Below are 6,041 nucleotides of genomic sequence, written 5' to 3'. Positions count from 1 at the left end.
TATACTGCTAGGGTAACTGTTCATTCATTTCAAAAATTATGCGGAAGTGCTATGGTTATCAGTAGTAATTTTAATAGTGGTACTCATTTCAAACCACCGCGGGTTTTTTACTGAAAAATATTTTGTTTATTTTGTGAAGAGAAAATATGCACAAGCGCCGAAAAAACAGCCGAAGACGATGTGCTTTGTGCAATACATCCAAAAATCAAGTATGTATGAAGAATAAAACATGTTTCAAAGAGTATCATAGAGTTGGCAGCAGTGGCGGTCTATAATTTGAACTACACGAATTTTGTAAATTAACGCTATTATTGTTTTGTTTTTTAATTTTTACGTTATATTAAATAAAATGAAGTTGATTGAAACGAAAATAAAATTTTCTTATCGCTCATTATTTCTGAAATCTATGTTGCTCAAAGAGTTAAGGGGTTTTGAAATTTCAAAAGTTTGATTTTGTTTTATATCTTTTTTTAACACTATGTTGTGTCTCAAATAATCCCAAAATTTTAAGCAATCGTAATAAAAATGTAAGAGATAATACCTTTGGGAGAGTGGCCCTCTTCCTAGACCGGTCGCTTACTTTAATCTTTGATCGTGTTTTTTTCGAAACATCGTTCCGATAGACGACTAGTTTCTAAAAAATCATGACGTCCATTTTTTAGAAACTAGTAAATCGATCTTATTGAAATTGTTCATGGTTCTACAAATAGGATGGCTTTGAGATTGATCGAAAGATTTTTAGTTTTTCGATATCTAATTTATTTCAAAGAAACTTGTAATAAGAATTATACTTAAAATTATACTGTTTTGTCTGCAACTTTGTCAAAAACAATTTTTTTTGCGAATTCATTGAATTTCAATATTTACTGAAGGGGTATTTCGAAAAAAATTTATTCATTTGCACCTCCATGTCGCGAAGGAGATGATATAAAGTATATAAAGTTTGTAAAATTGATTTTTTTTATCTATGACAGAGTTTAACATTTATGATTTATATATTTAAGGTATGGAAGTCTTTAAAATTCAAAATAAAAAAAATGTTCCGAATTCAGAAGCTAGGAAGAGTTTTTGATTGTTGTCTTATTGTACTGAAACTCGAAAAATAGTTCAAACATGCTCTGCAAAAGAAAAATAATGTCGTTTGGCCGTTATCATAGTTTCTTAATTTTAATTTAAAATTTCGATAACTTTTCTTTGACGTTTGAGGAATAGGAATTTAGAAACGAAACGACGATAACAACTAGGAAACGAAAATTAAAAGGACAACGGGGGTAGGACCGAATATCATAGAAATCATTTAATTTTTGTAAACACCTCCATTTACAGCGCGATTCCGTACAGTGGTACCAACACAAGTCTCTAATAGCGCGATTCTGAAAGCAGTCTGTAGTCACTATTTGAGACATTTTGAAGTCTCAATTTGTGACTAGTTCATATTCACTATTCACTAAACAGTCTCTAGCGTTAGTCTCAAAATATTGCCTCAAATTTGAGACCGGATAGTTAGCAGGTCACAAAACTAAAAGGAACTCTTGTTTGCCATTTTGAATATACTGAATAGAGATCATCATATATATACATTTATTAATCGTTTGTCGTTTTTTTATATTTTGTAAGCAACTAAAACACGAAAAGATTAAAAACCAATCAATTTTACATAGATTTCGTAAATATTATGAAACAAAGTCAACATATATTTTTATTTTTATTGGTAATTATATTTTTCTACTATGTTATAGAAAATTTAATATTTGTTATCGACATATTTATTTTCATTCAAGTGTAAAAACATCTCTGAATAATGAAATGTAAAGATTTTGTCACTGTCACTTACAGAATAGCAAAATCGTCTCAAGTCTCAAAAATTTTCTATTAAGCTCACTTCGCAAACGGTAATGGAACACATAGAGAGCAGACTCCAAGCGACATCTGTCAAATATTAAAATACACACGTTCTTATGGAGTCGGACAGCTGTCAAAATAATTGTGTCCTTAAGAACGTGTGAATTTTAATTTTTGACAGATGTCGCTAGAAGTCTGTTGCTCTCTATGTGATAAGTGCTGAACACATAGAGAGCAATACGACATGGCAGCACGACAGTGAACTGTAAATGACGTCGTGAATCCTTCTACATTAACATTTGTAAGAAGGCAGTGACATAACAATGGCCGGCATGTACACAAGACAACACAGCTGTCCCTTTCACTTCAATGAAATTTTAATATTTTGTTCAAAGTGAAATTTTGTATGAAAAAATAAGTAAATAGGTAAATTTACTTGTTTTAAATTGTCAATTGTTATTACAAATGATATAACAGAGCTATTTTTTGCTTTTATTTATAAAATAACGTCAGGTTTGTTAGAGCTTTGAGTAATTTTACATTTTACATATCAGTGGCATCACTTCTCTCTACTGTCTACTTTACTGTTGTTGGAAAATATAAGAATATTTTGAAGTAAGCGAGAGCGACAACTGTCGGCCTGCAGTCGTGTAGTCGTGCAGCTTTCTAAATAACTGTCGATTAGAACGTGTGTATTTTAATATTTGACAGATGTCTATGTGTTCAGCACTTTACAGTTCACTGTCGTGCAGTCATGTCGTGTCGCTCTCTATGTGTTCAGAGCGGTACGCATATTTGGCAGCATTTTATAGCGGTAACTGATGCGGTATGGATTTTTTTAAATTTAGAAATAAGTAACTAACATCACAAATATTAAAAGTTAAAAACAAAACACATTCAGTCCTAGACTAACTTATTTCAAAGTTAGTGACGTGAGTGAGTGAAAACCAACGTTCATAGAAAACAAGGTTACGAATTAAATTTTGAAATCTTTATACATATAAAAAAAGTACGTGTCACGTTGTTTGTCCGCAATGGACTCCTAAACTACTGAACCGATTTTAGTAAAATTTAGCACACTGTGTCCAGTTCGAACTAACTTAGAAGATAGGTTAGTAAAAACAATTCATAAATAAAAAATACAGTGAAAGCTCTATTAAATGAACGCTCTATTAAGCGGACATCTCCATTAACCACGCACAATGTTAATGTTTATTAAGTACAATCTATTAAGACAACTCGTTACTTTTTCCAATGAAATTTATTTGTATGAACATATTGAAAATTAAACCTCAAGTACAACCCCTTGGATATTTATACCGACAAAAACGTTTTTGCCCTTTTTCGCAAATAAAATTTTCACTGTATTGAATAGTCTATTATATTAATAATAGTATAAAATATATACCACAGCAACGCGAGGCCGGATCCCTTAGTGGCTTAAGGGGTCAGTAGGGTAATCTTTTTTCAAAAATACTTTTTTTTTGCACTAACTACAGTAACCACTCAGCCGATTTGCTTAATTTTTTTTTAATGTTCACAAAACGCCTGGCTATCGTCCCATATTTTGTTTATAATATATTGACAATGATCATTAAATTAAAAAATGAAACGTTAATTACATTTTTATTTATCAACATATTTTCATGATTCTACTAGAATCGATAGCCATTCACGTACTTTTTAAGAATAAATTGGGTTTTTGTGTTTCAGATGATCCAAACATGAGAAATCGTGTCCGTGAAAAAACGCATCTCCTTCACCCATTTTTCCGACAAATGTCATCAAAGAATTCCGAAAAAATTGTTTATACACTCCACGATATACCTCATGAAATGTGAGAAAAGTTCTATTGTAGAATAAAAATTTCTATAATATGAAAAAAGGCAAAAAACAGGCCAGATTACCCTACTGACCCCTTAATATATTACAGAAGCTTTAAAATGCTCGCTTTTTTGTAAGTAATTTAATTTTTTAAATTTATGTATATACATATCACCAAATATTCTGCATTGCCAAATTCGAGATCCCGTAAATTGTAATTTACTTTTACTACTTTTTTCTTCTTCTTCTTCTTCAACTACACTATAAACTTGATACCCTCTAGCAAATATATTCTTTAACTAGGCGAAATCCTAGTCGGATTGCCTCAAAAGTCTTTACTTCTTCTTGACAACGCATTTTCGAATTCAAACGAGGATTAATTAAAGTTTGAAGATGGCTCAATTACAATGTCATTCCTTTGATTCAAACTCAATAAGAATACCAAAGTTACTTTACCGAAATTTCCTCTTGACAGCCATTTTCTCCGATGAATGGGAATTGTTCGTATTAATAAAAAAAAATGTTTATTTCAGAGATGCTGTTACATCTTTGGAGGAAGTTGAGAAAAGCGACTTTGGACAAGTGCTGGACAAATATTTTAAACTTTGCCAACTGAAAGACGTTCCTTTTCTTTTTTATTGGCGTAGATGCGGCTTATGTGGTTATAGCCGAGTTTCGTTCTTCTTTTTCGTTGCTTGGCGGCAATTGGAGATTCAAGGCCAGGTCCTTCTCCACTTGATCTTTCCAACGAAGTGGAGGTACTTCGTCAAAAACTTTCAGAACTGGAGTGATTTCGTCCATGCGGACGACATGACCTAGCCAGCGTAGTCTTTTAATTCGCTGAATTATGTCAATATCGTCGTATAGTAGTAGTTTTAGTCCAGTTTCGACCATTTTCGTACTGTGATATAAGAATATGAAAGCGATGCTACGTGCTAAATTTTGTTGAAATCGATTAGTGGGATCCTGAGATATCGGATTTAACCGAAAAGTGGGCGGTGCCACGCCCATTGTCCAATTTTTATACTGGCTCCTATAAAGCTCTCTAATACCATCTCGGAGATAAAATTTAATGCCTCTGGTGTATTTATTGCGCCTTTAGTAGTTTTTAATAGTACCGTCATAGGGGGTTTTCATCCGATTTCGTAAATTTTCACACTGTCGGTAGAAGTTCTTATAATATTTGTGCTCAGTAAATTTGGTTGTTATAGCTTTGGTAGTTTCGTTAAACTTATTAGAGGACGTGGTCACGCCCACTTTTTCAAAATGTTTTGCCCACAAGTGCATAGTTATGGCTTTTTATAGGTTTTCGATTACGCTCATTTACGAACTCGTAAAATTGAAAATTTTCGGTTGAACGAGTTCCCAATTTTTCTCCAATTTTTTTGGTTTTACTATTTTACACTCTATGCCAGTGGGGTTGACTAGAGTATCAAGCATTTTCAACTGCTAACAATCAGTTGTAGTTAAACATTAATTAATTTATTTGGTAAAAAATTAATAGAAAATGGAAAATAGGTAAAAAGAACTATTTTATTTATAATTTCGAACTATTTTCATCAGTTACGTACAAACCCATGTGAAAGTGAAAAATGTGTACGCGTACGAGACAAGTCAAAATTTGGAAACATTAAAAAAAATTAAGGGATCGTGGGAAGTGTTTCGAACATAAAAACTGAATACAATCTACCACTCCTAGAAATATGCGTTTTTCGTAAAATTAAAATTTTGAAGCGTCAGTCATTGGATTTTTATCCACAGCGCACAAATATGGTGCTCATAATATTTAGAAGCAGGTTTTGTAACAACCATAGATATCGTAGGTTTCTTCAGCCATAAAAATCATTTAAAATGCATTCTTCATAACTATCGGCAGCAAGGAACTGGAGAGTTTATAGAAACGTTCCTTCATGGTTTGGTAAAAAAAGTGATTGACTTACTTGGTCTTATGAATTTCTAAGTCTTTTCCTTATGCGAAGCATATCAGGTTTGGCCCTTAAATTTTTGTCATGATAATATAAATCAAAAGGAATGCCCATTTAAATAAGTGTTTACCTTTTCGCGAGCAACAACGAAAAGCAATAAATGGGCAATAAATAAATTCCGCGTGGAGTTGAAAACCATAATAGATATAATCCTGCCAACAAAATTGCATTTTTTGCCATAATATTTTAATTAAATGCAAATTTTTGAAAAAATAATAAAACATAATAACACATGATGAAATGTCAGAAAATTACAGAATATTATACTTTTTTCTTATACGTTACAATTGACGATTTCGAAGTCAGTATTACAGTCATTTGTAAAATAAAACAGTACAGTAAACCTTCTATACTAGTACTTAAAAATATTTAATAGTTCGTGTCACATAC

The sequence above is a fragment of the Bactrocera tryoni genome, chromosome 3 (genome assembly GCF_016617805.1).
Source record: "Bactrocera tryoni isolate S06 chromosome 3, CSIRO_BtryS06_freeze2, whole genome shotgun sequence".
In the NCBI taxonomy this organism is placed as follows: Eukaryota; Metazoa; Arthropoda; class Insecta; order Diptera; family Tephritidae; genus Bactrocera; species Bactrocera tryoni.
The sequence above is the reverse complement of the archived record's forward strand: the minus strand, read 5'-3'. Positions refer to the sequence as shown.